The sequence below is a fragment of the Dryobates pubescens genome, chromosome Z (genome assembly GCF_014839835.1).
Source record: "Dryobates pubescens isolate bDryPub1 chromosome Z, bDryPub1.pri, whole genome shotgun sequence".
Classification (NCBI taxonomy): domain Eukaryota; kingdom Metazoa; phylum Chordata; class Aves; order Piciformes; family Picidae; genus Dryobates; species Dryobates pubescens.
In genome coordinates, this window is record NC_071657.1 from 22,573,964 (window position 1) to 22,586,692 (window position 12,729).

The window sequence follows — 12,729 nt, forward strand, 5'->3', positions numbered from 1 at the left end:
ATTGCCCTGAGGATCTTAAATTCAACTTCTTCGTGGTCACTGCAGCCAAGGCTGTCTCTGAACCTCACATTGGTTATCAGCCCTTCCCTGTTGGTGAGAACAAGGTCCAGCATAGCACTTTTTCTTGTTGGTTCCTCTGCCATTTGGAGGAGGAAGTTGTCTTCTAGGAACATCCCGGATTGCTGGTGCCTTGCTGTGTGGTTCCTCCAGCCGGGTCTCAGGGTGGTTGAATTCACCCATGAGGACCAGGGCTTGTGACATGTCTAATGTGTGAAATGGAAGAAATTCCTACTTACAGGTGTGCTCCTATTAGCATTCCTAGATTTCCAGAGACAGTCTCCTAGTCCTTTGCTAGATGGAGAAAGGTCTGCTTTGGAAATAGGCTCACAATAAAAAATTGTCATGCAGATTTGTCTTTGAGTATCAGCAACAGGAGTCTGCCATAACATGTTGAATAAATGCTTCCCTATGAAAATACACTCCCATTTGTGAAAAACTACAGCTAAACAAATTGCTTTTCTGCAATATTCATCTCCTTAATGTTAAAGGTAGTAACTCATGTCACTTACAAGTTAGGGCACTAGTTTCTTTTTAATGAATCCTTAAGCATTTAAAGGTTATATCCTTCAACCATCTGCCCAGATTAAGACGTTTCTTCTAAGTATTATTTGGGTTTAATAATGTGCCTTCTGGGAATGCAGTTTTGCCTCATAATGCTGTCCTTTCCTTTCATTGCGACTGACATTCTGTCTGCTAAACTCTTTGTGCTACCCTTACATTTGCACAGAAACAAATGGAGATATTTCTTTGTTAATTGGCTTATTAAAAATTCATGGTGCACTTTGATGTTTAATATTTAAACACAATATTTAATGTTTGCTAGTACCATTTTTTCCTGGAAGAAAAAAAAAAACAAAACAAAAAAAAAAAAACCAAAACAAAAAAAAACCAACAAACATAATAGAGAGTGCAGTGCTTTCCTAACAATGATCGAGACTTTATCGTAGGTTAACATTCAAGATAGATAGCATCATTATTTCAGCATCAGTACATGCTTTTAAAAAGTTTGAGATCATACTACCTTTTGAGACCTGAGACTGCCAGCTTTCATATGCTATGGTACTGTAATGCAATCTGTTGGGTTTTTTTTCCCCCTTTTCTATTTCTGCTCAGGATTGCCAATGTCATATAAAGAGCAATACCAACCAACTATATGTACTATTAACAGTAGACCTGAGAGTGTTTTATCAGAAAACTTTCCATTTCCCAATTAATCTGTTAAGTACTTCCCAACCAAAGCTCTGAGTCTGCAAACTGCTAAGCTCACTGGTGAAGCAACCAAGTGCACAGTGAAGAATTCAATCTTCATGCTTTAAGGGGAAAAGCAATATGCCACAGCTGAAGCTAAGGCAGACCAGTGTTTAAAGTAAAACTTACAGAACCTGGGACACTTTCTCACCCCAGACTTCTTTTCAGGTTTTGAGCAAATCAACTTCAGTCCAATTCCTTTCATGCACCAGTCTTAAAACACAATTCTCATATATGTGCACAAACAAATAAATGCAAGTGCTGATAAATCCTGCTAAATTATTGCTCAACTTCCTGGGGACCTATGGGACTCCTTCCACTCACAAAACTGCCTACAAAACTGTTTTCATTGAAGTATAGAACTGCCAGTGCTGACCACCAAGGCATCAGAACTTGCCACAATCCATAAGCACTGCATTTCTTCATCTAATTCACCTGTGGCTCACCATATCCAGTAGCTGATCGAAGACCTTTTGATGGTCCTTCAGCTTTTCTCACTTTATTACCTGGCATAGAAGCCATAAGATGTAGCCTGTCAATTCATATTCCAAAAGCTTAGGCAGATGACCCACCTCATAGCTCTTCATTTTTTGAAGAAATCCTGCTCTCTGTTGTCTCACCAATGCTTCTTGCTCTCTCACCACCTTTCTTTGCACCAGAAGTTCTTCATTGTACAAATTCTAAGCACAAAACTCTCTCACCTTAAAAAAAAAAAAAAAAAAAGAAAAAAAAGTTTTGGTTTAAGGCTTTTTTTAAAAGTTAATTTTCCACGGATCCATAAGTCTTTTTTTATCTTAAGTCTGCAGACCTTCTTCACAAATATCAGTTTGCAGTTGGGAACAACTGTTGTTCCCACTACTCTACTGTGACACTAAGGTGGCCTTGCCCTTTGCTGGTATTCTCTTTGCAAACCCATTCATATCATAGCGAAAACATAGGGCAGATATTTCAGCTAAGGACCAGGCAATAAAGGTTCCAGCCTCAAAACCATCTTCACAATTCCACACCTGCAGAGAGCTGTGATATTTATTTTTCAGGATAATTTTATTCTTCTACACATAATTAAGAGTCTGGATGTGCCCAAGTTCCCTTCTCTTTTCCTCAGAGTCATCCTCAGAAAAAATGTTATTTTGTGGAATCAGATTCCTGAATGTTTCATATTATGCAAGCAAAAAGTGTTCCTTTAAAAAGAAAGTAGCCAGGAAACGTTATGTGAATCAGTAGCCCAGTGACATGGAAATGAGTTTTGTTTGCAGATACTATCTCGGGTAACTGCTTTGAAGGTTTGTAATACCAGAAGTACTATTAGCCAGCTGAAGAGCCATTTTCCAGGGAACAAAAGCTTTTTATCTCATTTATAACTGATTTCTAATTTATACTAAGTAAACTTTTTTTTTTAAATTAAGCCAAACAAATATCAACTATAACACAAAATCAAAACAATTGGTTTGTAACTGAATGCAAATTAGTGCAAAATTAAAACAACTCACCAGACATCAAGTGAGAGCATATGTCATAAGGAGAGTTGTGTTTTACGAAATCACATTTTGAGTTTTGACTCTTCAGGCTTCTTCCTGTATTTCTCAATTATAACTTCTCCTGTGCTGTTTCTTTTTGATATATGGTGAGGTTATGCACTATCGATGACCAAGCAACATCAGGAGAAAATTAGAAAATAGCAAATGTGAATCAGTAGGATAATGCTATGTGAAGGCATTTTATTTTCACATTTTTCATGCAACATCACAAATGTAATTACAATATGCAGCCTAAATTTAAAATATAAACATTTTAATCACTGCTAGCAGATCTTTTTTGCTTTCCTGATGTTATTGAAGTTTATTTATTTGTTTGTTTGTTTATTTATTTATTTATTGATATAAAAAGTATATATATATATAAAACAAACCCACTTTGTTGTCTATGCTATTTCATCCTTTACCTGTGATTCTGCACAATCCAGTGCCACAGAAGGTGCTAGACTCAGTGAGAGACATCTCCTGAAATGAAATCTGGAATATAATGGGTCTCTCCATGCCTATATCTGATTAATACCCATGCCTATAACAGATTTGTCTGTGCCTAATATCCATATCTAAAAGCCATTTAGTCATCTCAGTTTCACCTCAATTTTAAAAGAAAATAAGTAATAAATCAACCTCCTTGCAGGGAAGAACATTTTAAAGCATACCTCTCAAAGTACCCAGCATGTAGTCAGTTCTTTGGTGAAGGGCATATACAACAGCACCGGAAAGGTCATCCACAGCCACTTCCAGTTAACCCTTCGCTCTGGGTGTGTAGCACACTACCGCTCTCCAACACAGGAATCTGGTTAGACAGTCTCCAGACAAGTGAATGGAGAAGGGAAGTTCCCTACAAGTCATCCACCTGGCCTTGTGTAAAGCCTTCAACACTGTTCCAGATGACATCCTGGTCACCAAATTGGAAAAGCAGGGACTTGAAGGGTGGACCACTTGCTGGGTTAGGAATTGACTGGATTGCCTCACTCAGAGAGTTGCAGTCTTTTAATAGCTCAATGTCCAAATCAAGACCAATGACAAGTGGCCACCCTCAGGGGTCAATACTGAGATCAGTGTTGTTTAACATCTTTATCAGCAATATGGATAGTGGGATTGAGTGAACCCTCAGCAAGTTTGCACATGTGTGGTGGGGTTAGAGGCAGACCCCCTCCCCACAACAAACCATCCTCTGCTACCAAGAATGTGCTGGGTTGAGGCAGCCCCCTCTCTCCCACCACAGGCAGGAATCAAAACACTCAGACAAACGGATTGCAAAAGTGATGAAAGTTTAAATGGAAAGCAGTGAATGTTACAGAGAACCCAAAGCACAGTGACAAAGAAAGATCCCAAAGCAAACCCAGAGGCATCCCATTCCCACCTGAGGGTACACCCGAGACCCTCAGGGCTCTTTTCTTCCTCCTCCACCAGCCAGTAACTGGGGGAGATGTCTGCTGGCTTTGGGCCTGGCTAGGCCCAAGGCCACAGGGGGATGGGCAGTCTCAGGCCTGGCCAGCTGAGACTAGCCCAGCAGAGGGAGGGGGAAGAAGGAGCCCTGAGGGTCTCGGGTGCACCCTCAGGTGGGAATGGGATGCCTCTGGGTTTGCTTTGGGATCTTTCTTTGTCACTGCGCTTTGGGTTCTCTGTAACATTCACTGCTTTCCATTTAAACTTTCATCACTTTTGCAATCCGTTTGTCTGAGTGTTTTGATTCCTGCCCGTGGTGGGAGACAGGGGGCTGCCTCAACCCAGCACAACATGACATCAAGCTATGTGGTCCGATGGACATGCTGGAGTGAAGGGATGCCCTCTAGAGCCCAAGTCCACCTCGTTAAGTTTAAACAAGGCCGAGTGCAAGGTCCTACACCTGGGTTGGAGTAATCCCAAGCACAAATATACGCTGGGCAAGGAATAGCTTGAGAGCGGTCTCAAGGAGAAGGGCTTAGGGATGTCAGTTAATGAAAAATTCCATGAGCCAGCACTTGCAGTCCTGAAGGCAAACTATGTCCTGGGCTTCATCAGAAGTGTGGCCAGCAGGACGAGGGAGGTGATTATCACCCTCTACTTTGTTCTTCTGAAACCTCACTTGGAGTACTGTGTCCTGTTCTTGTGCTCCCAGCATAAGAAGGACATTGCACTGCTGGAGCAGGTTCAGAGGAGGGCTGCAAAGATCATCAGAGGGCTGGAGCACCTGTTCTACAGGGATAGGTTACAAGAGTTGGGGCTGTTCAGCCTGGAGAAGAGAAGGCTCTGGGGAGACATTATAGCTGCCTTCTTGTGACCATTTGAGGCTGTGCCTTTAAGAAAGGGACAGTGCTGGCTAAATGTTTTGTAAATATATAGTACGTGAAGGGGGCCTACAAGAAAGCTGGGAAGGGACTTTTTCTGAGAGCTTGTAGTGATAGGACAAGAGGAAATGGATTGAAACTTGAGGAGGGTAGATTTAAAGTGGATATTAGAAAAAATTTCTTTACAGTAAGGGGGGTGAGACAGTGAAACAGGTTGCTGAGGGAGTTTGTGACTGCCCCCTTCCTGGATGTCAAGGCCAGGTTGGATGAGGTCTTGAGCAATCTAGTAAAGGGTTGTCCCTGTCCATGGCAGAGGGACTGAAACTAGATGATCTTTAAGTTCACTTCAAACCCAAACTATTCTATGAATCTTTGAAAGTGTGGGGTCTAGACCCTAGTGCTCATTTCCCCCAGATGAGAAAGTGTTTTCCACATCATAGAATCAATAAGGCTGGAAAAGACCTCAAAGATCATCAAGTCCAACCTGTCACCCAACACCTCATAACTACTAAACCATGGCACCAAGTGCCACGTCCAATCCCCTTTTGAACACGTCCAGGGACAGCGACTCCACCACCTCCCTGGGCAGCCCATTACAAAGGCTAACAACTTTCTCTGTGAAGAACTTTCTCCTCATCTCAAGCCTAAACTTTCCTTGATGCAGCTTGAGAGTGTGTCCTCTTGTTCTGTCACTGGTTACCTGGGAGAAGAGACCAACCCCCTCCTTGCTACAACCTCCCTTCAGGTAGTAGTAGACAGCAATAAGGTCTCCCCTGAGCCTCTTCTTCCCCAGGCTAAGCAACCCCAGCTCCCTCAGCCTCTCCTCATAGGGCTTGTGCTCAAGGCTTCTCACTAGCCTCATTGCACTTCTCTGGACATGTTCAAGTGTCTCAATATCCTTCTTAAATTGAGGGGCCCAGAACTGGACACAGGATTCAAGTTGTGCCCTAACCAGTGCTGAGTACAGGGGTACAATGACTTCCCTGCTCCTGTTGGCCACACTATACAGGCCAGGATGCTATTGGCCCTCTTGGCCTCCTGGGCACACTGCTGGCTCATGTTCAGCCTACTATCAACCCATACCCCCAGGTCCCTTTCTGCCTGGCAGCTCTCCAGCCACTCTGACTCCAGCCTGTAGCACTGCATGGGGTTGTTATGAGCAAAGTGCAGCAGCCAGCACTTGGACTTGTTGAATGCCATCATGTTGGACTCTGCCCATCTGTCCAGCCTGTCAAGGTCCCTCTGCAGAGCCCTTCTACCCTCTAACAGATCAACTCCTGCCCCCAGCTTGGTGTCATCTGCAAATTTACTGATGATGGACTCAATCCCCTCATCTAGATCATCAATGAAGATATTGAACAGGATGGGGCCCAGCACTGATCCCTGGGGCACACCACTAGTGACTGGCTGCCAGCTGGATGTGGCACCATTCACCGCCACTCTCTGGGCTCAGCCCTCCAGCCAGTTCCTAACCAAGCACAGAGTGCTCCTGTCCAAGCCATGGGCTGACAGCTTGGGCAGGAGTTTGCTGTGGGGGATGGTGTCAAAGGCCTTGCTGAAGTCTAGATAGACCATGTCCACAGCCTTCCCCATATCCACCAGGCAGTCACCTGATCATAGAAGGAGATCAGGTTGTTGGGGCAGGACCTGCCCTTCCTGAATCCTTTCTAAATGGGAAAGGAAAACAAAACATACTAAATTTAATTTCAAAGACATCTGAGTTAAGACAGTGTCAAAACCCATTAAAAAAAATGTATTCACTGGAATTTTAAAACAGTCCCAAAAAACTCCATTTGAACATGCTCACAAAATACCTTCCCAAGTGCTGCTGTCAACATGAGTAGTTCACTCAAAGTATTATAGAAAGTGCTTTTGCTCCTGACTGGTCATGGCCAACTGAAGCAGCTCAGGTTTTGAGAGAACCAAATCTATAAAAAATGTTGGAGAATAAATTTGAATAACAAGTATATAATCTCTCATTTAGCAAAGAAATACTCTATGAAATAATTAAACATACCTACAGTTTTAGTAACTGTTTACTCAACCCTAAAATGTATATTGTGCATTTGAGGTAAAGATCCCTTCACCCTGTCTCCACTATCTACATGTGAATGGGCTGCATTTAACGGCGAAAAGGATCCAAGAACACCACCCTGCTAAATAAAATGTTATAGTCTTTTAATGGAACTAGTGTTGTCTCCTAAAGAAATAATGCCCTCTACTGCTTGGTTACAGAGCTGACAGCTGCTCTAAAACAGGTTTCACATGGACTGAAATATTTTCAAAATAGATTTTAAAATAGGTTTTAAAATCATTATAACACCTCTGTGTGTGTGTGTGTATTGTCTCTCAGAGCTATTGCAGGATATGAAAGGAATGTATAAAAGCAAATGTTCTTTAAAATTAGCATTCCTATCTGCTCTACTGTTCAGTTTTTGTGATATACTTACATAGTGGGGCCCCCAAACATCTTACTTGAAATAAATACATAAAATCAATGTGAATATTTTCTCCCTAATACTTAAAGGCATAACAGTTTGGTTTTAAAATGGCTAGTGGTGTCACTTACAGTAATTGTTATGGTATGCATATTCCTTGAACTTCATATATTTGCTGCCTGCTGTCAAACCTAATAGTTTCCACACCCCATTATATTACTACATACAGCCTCCTCCAGAGATATATGCATATCATTTGCCCACAGTGGTTTGCCTTTGAAAAACAACCAGATGAAATTCTACCTCTCTAAAAGTTACATTCTACCACACAGAAGTGCTGTAATGCATTGTCCAAAAAGAAAAAAAAAGCAGGTGGGGATTATACCTCATGAATGTTATTCTAGAAAGCTTACCTCTGATCTGACTCTGTTTGATAGCAGATTTGTCTGTGTTTTCTTAAAAAGAAGTTACTGAAGTGGGTTTTAAACAGTCACCAGTGAGTACCTCCAGCAGCAGATACTCTGTCTTTTCCCTGGCATTTGTCCCCGTACTTACTTGCTTGTCAAAGTAAGTACACAGGGAGTCGAAGAATATTCACGGCAGGCTAATTTTTGTTGCTGTAGTAACAGCTTTTTGGGTTGTACTTAAAAATTCAAAGACAGTTTAGCCCAAACTGAAGACTGTTTAAAAACACACAAATTATTAACTTCTGGAATATGTGATCCTTTCTATTTGACAGTACTGAACATTGTGCTGTCTTGTAGTATGAGCTTGTGGGAACACAAAAAGTGGATGCTACAAAGACAAAGTGATTGTCCTTCCAGCATCCAGCAAGTATTTCTGAGACTAAAGCTTTGCCTCACCTGGCCCCAGCTATGGCAAAGCAAACAAGTTTGTAACCATTTCTGCCAGATATTAATTTGAGTTTTCCTCCTTTCCCACTGTCACACTTGCAGTAGCTGGAGGGAGGAAAAAAGGGGGGAAAAAAAAGAAAAAGTAAGAAAAAAGAAAGTATGTATATGTATGCATATGTATACGTATATTTATATACCTGTATGAAGTCAGGTTGGTCTGACTGACAACATATTGTGTAAGGGAAGATACTGAAGATACAGTTTTTCTGTATAAGATATGTTATAAGCCGTCAGACTTTCAGATCTTCACCAATGAGGCCACAATATCTAGAAAAAGAAACTCTGTTTCAATAATTCAAAAATAAAACAGAAAGGTTTTGTTTGCTCATTTGTTTTTGGTTAAGAAAGAATGTCAGACTTCTGTGATCTGTTACACAGAAGTCCATGTTCTTATATGTCATGTGAAAACAGGAAAAGCCAGACTTTTACACCAAGCACGTGGGAAACCTCAAAAAAGGACAATCTATTTGGAGTGATCTGAGGAATTCCCCATCCTCTCTGGTAAGAAAATTAGTTCCCTTCAAAAGGGAAGGAACTGCTAAGTACACAAGCCTGCCATAATGCATTTGATCAAGGTTGTTACAATGCATATATGGAAACACCAACACTTGATTTCAGACTAATTCCACGTAGTTCCACAGTGGCATATGGTGCTACCACCAGAGCTATTCGCAGATGCTTTTAAATATTTTCTGTAATTATTCCGATCATGAACTGACCTGACAATTTCAAGGAAACACTTTTCTAAGGCTGCATAACAGAAAACAAGCACAGTGCGGATGACTACAGGAAGAGCACCGCAGCATTTTTGGTTCTTTTCAGCTTGTCTGGTTACCCATAAATTCGTAACACAGATGGACAGATGCTTGAGACTGCCTTTGTAACAGTAATAATGTATGTGCCACAGTTCAGAATTTTCAATTCAAGCAACATTTCTGATACTTTGTAAATATAACAATTTGTTGCATTTTCACCTTTCTGTGAAGAAAACTTGAATGTCCAGCTTTCAGCAGCAATAAACAAAACCTCAAAAAGCACTGTACCAAATAAAATAGAGCATCTCCCAAGTATCTTTTGCTTTCTGGGAATAAATATGTGTGCATGTGTGTATACACACACACACACATCTGCATACGTATGTATGTATGACTTCTCCACATTAAGAATGAAGGATTGAGTAGTATACGCTGAAATGTAAAACAAGATAGCAATGACAACAGTACTATTACTCATTGCTGCAAGGACCAAATCTACAGGAATAATGATTGATATCCTGTTTCCTCTGCTGTATGTACCAAGACTATCAACTGTCCTGGAAAGGTCTGTTACTCCATCAGGCACTTCTAAGAGCAAAATTCTTTTCTCTTCATACAAAATACTAGATCATTGACAGTATTATTTCTTAAATTGGTAAAAATATTTTCATTCCAAGCACACCCTCCAGAACAAAAGGAATTTGTAAATTTCCACAAAAAACATGTCAGCAGTAATGAAAAGCTGGTCTCTCCAGAACCTGTTCTAAACCAAACCTCAAAGGCAGTAAAGTTGATATAGGGTAATGAAACAGAAACTAGTATGATCCACAAAGGTGGAACATTCCTACTACAAAAAGAGAAAAGTTATTTTTCTGAAATCATTCACATATATAAGGTTATTTTTTTCAATTTTTTATTAGCAAAATTATGATTCAACAAAAAGTAGAGAAAGATTGACACTCAAGCTAGTCAGCAGCATAACAGCAGTAACACAAAAGAGACATTCAATGGTTGTACATTTTGCTACCATAGCTTGGGGAACAGGACATAATAAACATCTGCTAATATTTGAAGGTCATAAACTCCAAAATTCAAATAATTACTCAATATCACATATGAAGTTTATTTAAGAGTGGGATCACACTAAGCAAAGTGGGAAAAGCTTCTTGACCATGACATTTACGCAAAAATGAAACAGCTTTCTCAACATGAAGATCTGTTGCTCAGGTTATTTAAATTAGAATGCAGAGAGCACACAGAAATGCCCTACAGGGAATATTCTGCACTGGATTGGCAATAAACCTACTTTGTCTTTCTGGCTATAATTTGTATGATTTCCTGGGCTTGGACATAAAGCACATGGGAACTCATGTCATGAGTTCATGTAACTATTGCTTTTGAGCAAGCTGAGTAGCATATGGTACAATATAGGCAAGATGATGAACTGATGTAAAGCTAATTTTAAGTTACAGAGAGAGATGTATTCCTGTCAATATTCTGGCTGGGAAGAAAACAACAACAGCAAACAAACAAACAAACAAACAAAACCCCACACATGCACACACACACCCCAAAACCCACCAACACCACAAAAACAGCAACCAAACAAACCAAACAAACCCACACAACATCCCCCCCCCCCAAACATCATATAGAATCACTAGATATAAATCTAAGCTAGAAAAACGTTGGCAGAATCAAGTATTCTTGCAGAATGGCAGCAATACTTCAGTACTTTCTGTGTGTATTAATCACTTTCAAACCTTCTTCATGTTTCCACCACTGTCAGAACCAGCCTTCAAACTACTTGCAAGCAGCCCTATGGAGGCACACCAGAACAAGCAAGAGAGTCTTCTTACCCAGAAGCTGCATCCATGTTCTTTGTGTTAAAACACTAACTGCACTGTGTTCTTAACCAAAAGATTTACAGGCCTCGGCAGCATCACAGACTCAGCTATGACAGTACCTCCTGCGGATGACTGTGTATTTCAGTATGTCTCCTACAGTAGGAAGGGAATGTCAGCCTTCTCTACGCTTGCATTTCTCACACAACTACAACTGGGCAGTAACTGAGTTTATTAAATGAGGCCAAGGTCTTTTTCCTTTATCACCCTCTCTTCCTCATCAATTACTTGTGAAAAAGCAAAGCAACACGCATAAGACAAACTTGGGTACAAATACCTGAAGAAACATCACTGAGTAACAGTACTCAGAGCTAAAAAGATTTTTCAGTTTCCTGCAATAACAATGCCACAAGTGGCAGCCCTTAATACACAAACCCACCACACACTACCATTGTGAACAACTCCAATACTCTCTAGTGATCAACAGAGATCTCATCCTGAAAGTGGGCAACTTTTCTGAGTGTCCCTGTTTGTTACAGTTTCCATCATCTTGTTTCATTTTCATATATATCTGGAGTTTTATTCCAGGATAAAATAACACGGTAGGAAAAATAATTTACTTTTAAAAGCAATTAGTTAAGTCATCTTTCTAAATGGCCCTCACCACTAAATAATAGAAACCCTGTTATGAATATGTTAGCTTTTGGTGCAAAAGTCTCTGGAAAAAAAATTAAGCCCCCAAGCTTTTACAGTTTCATAAAGACTTTCTCAGTATAGAAATTAAACTGAAATTTATGTCAGTTTGATAATGGCATCACTTAAAATCATAACAGTTAATTTACTAATTAACAACTTAATTAACTCAGCACTTAATTTACTTACTTGAGTTCATTTAAATTCCCCAGATGAGATTTAACAAACTTTCAGAATAATTTCTGACTAACTATGTGATGTATGTTTCTCCTATATAGGAGATATTTCATGAAACTAAATTATTTAAGACAGAGCCTAGGAGTAAATTTTCACTTCACAGGATACAGCATTCCAAAATTCCCCAGTGGTTTACCTGCAATTTGTGCATACATAGGAGACGAGGAAGACAAAGCATAGCAGAAAGTTTCAGGTTTTGGGGGAAGTGTTCCAAGAATTTTCAGTCTTGCATTGACGTTCAGTTTGAATCCTTTTTCAATCAGCACTCACAGTGGGACACTCGCCCGTGAATTATTAACAGGGATTATCCTAGGCTATCCCAATCCAAAATCATGAGTGTGCACAGTTCTGGCAAAATCAGCACATGACATATCTCAGGAGAGTCAACATCAAGCTGCACAAAGTAGAACTAGGACAAAACTCGGTTTATAAAAGTTTTTAGCCTACAGCAGCATTGGTTTTATACAGCTTTGGGGAACTAGAAGAGAGATTAAAGGAAGCCTTAAAAAGCAGACATTTGACTATGTAGAGTCGTACAGTTATACACCTCCCAACCTTTTAATACAAGGCTGCGGACCGCTTGCACATGGTGGGATAGCTGGGAATGAAGGTGCGCTCGTACCCTTCTCGGAAGCCCAGGTGGGATAGGACAAGACATGAGTAACCGGCAGGTACCACAGGCATCCGAGGTAGCGGGGCACTGACAATCACACGCCCGTTTCTTGCGGTGAGTGG